Raw genomic sequence first — 2,376 nt, forward strand, 5'->3', positions numbered from 1 at the left:
CCACTCTCTAATCAATGGAAAAAATATCCTCAGGTGACGATTAACAAAACAAAAAAATAATTTGTAGTTTAAAACGTCCCATAAAGAAATTCCAGGTCCAGATGGCTTCAGTGCTGAAAATCCTACCAAACATTTATGGAAGAAATAAATACCAATTAAACATAAACTCTTACAAAAATTGAAAAGGAAGAAATACTCCTTTCTATGAAGTAAGCATTACTGTGATACCAAAAACAGATGAAGACATTACAAGGGAAGAAAACTACAAATACCCCCTATGAACATAGATGCAAGATTTTTAGCCCTAGCTAGTTTGTCTCAGTGGATAGGGCATCGGCCTGATGACTGAAAGGTCCCGGGTTCGATTCTGGTCAAGGACACATGCTGGGGTGCGGGCTCAATCCCCAGTAGGGGACGTGCAAGAAGCAGCCAATCAATGATTCTCACCATTGATGTTTCTCTTTCTCTCTCCCTCTCCCTTCCTCTCTGAAATCAATAAAAAATATATTTTAAAAAGGATAATCTTTTTTAAGAATTAGTGTTGGAACAATTAGATATCCAGGAGCAAAAAAATAATCTCTGATCTACATCTCTCACTATATATAAAAAAATAACTCAAAGGGGATTATATATCCAAGTTTAAAACTTAAAACTATGACTTCTAGAGGAAACATAAGAGAAAACCTTCTTGACCCTGGGCAAAGATTTCCTAAATATGATAACCAAAAGTGTGACCCATAAAAGAACAAATTGATAAATTGGACTTCATTGAAATTAAAACTCTCTGTTCCTCAAAAGATACTGTTACATGAATGAAGAGACAAGGCACAACATGAAAAAAAAATTACAAATCATATATCTGATAAAGGACTTGTATTCAGAACATATAAAAAACTCCCCAGTGGGGTATGGACTAGGTGGAGGGGGGCAAAGGGAGGGAAAATGGGGAACATGTGAAATACTGTAATAAAAAATATACATATATATTTAAAACCACTCCCCAAACTTAAGAAAAACAACCTAATTTTTTAAAATGGGCATAAGAAAAAATAAAAAATGGGCAAAAAATTTGAATACTTAAATAAAAAAGACAGAAGAATGCCAGATAAGTACATAAAAAGATGCTCAACATCATTTATCATTAGAGAAATACAAGTTAAAGCCACAATGAAATACCACCATATACTTATTAGAATGGCTAAAATAAAAAACTTATTGTGCAAGGATGTGGAAGAACTGGAATTCTCATATACTGCCATTGGGAATATAAAAATGATACAGCTGCTCTAGAAAAAAAATCCCGTTTTGAGATAAATGAAATCATAAGTCCAAACAAAGGCTTGTGCACAAATGTTTATAGTGTTCTTATTCATAATTGCCCCAAACTTCAAACCAATAGATGTCCTTCAATAGGCAAATGGATACACAGTGATACGTCCATGCCATGGCATCTTACTCAGCAATAAAGAATGAACTATTAATACACATGCTATGGATGAACCTTAAAGGCATTAAGCTGAGTGAAGGAAGCCAGACAAAAAAAAAAAAAAAGGAGCAATACTCTATGAATCTGCTTATGTAAAATTCTAGACAATGCAAACTAATGTATAGCAAATCAGTGCTGTGTGGTGGGAATGGGGAGTATAGATGGGGGAGGCAGGGATTATGAGGAAACTTTTGGAGGTGATACCTATGTTCATGAACTCAATTGCAGTGACAGTTTCACTGGGATATACTTATGTCAATTATATACTTTAAACATTGTGTTATTATATGTCAACCAGAGTTCCAGCACAAAATTCGTGCACAGTACGGTCCCTAGTGACTGTCGGCAGACTGCCGGGATGTCCCTTCCCCTGGCTGCCTGCTGCCGCTGCGGTTCAGGGCCTCTATTCCCCCCAGCTGGCCAGGGCCTCCCTTCCTGCAGTTGGCCAGCCGGCCATGCCCCCTGGTGGAACTCCCAAACTTCCAGTCGAACTCCCAGTCCAAGGGATAATTTGCATATTAGGCTTTTATTATATAGGACTAGAGACCTGGTGCACAAAAATTTGTGCACTGGGGGGTGTCCCTAAGCCCGGCCTGCCCCCTCTCATAGTCTGGGGGCCCTCAGGGGATGTCCTACTGCGGGAGCGGGCCTAAGCTGCAGTCTGGCCTCCCTCTGCGGGAGGCAAGCGGGCCCATCAGGGGAAGGTGTCGCCTTCATTACCCTACCGCTGCTGCCACTGCCGGCCACCGTGGCTGCCTGCCTTCAGCCCTTGCAGCCACTGTGGCTTTGTCCGGAAGGACGTTCAGCTGTCCAGTCTAATTAGCATATTACGTTTTTATTATTGTAGACTAGAGGCCCAGTGCACAAAAATTTGTGCACTCGGGGGGTAG

The sequence above is a fragment of the Myotis brandtii genome, unplaced genomic scaffold, assembly GCF_000412655.1.
Source record: "Myotis brandtii unplaced genomic scaffold, ASM41265v1 scaffold420, whole genome shotgun sequence".
Taxonomy (NCBI): domain Eukaryota; kingdom Metazoa; phylum Chordata; class Mammalia; order Chiroptera; family Vespertilionidae; genus Myotis; species Myotis brandtii.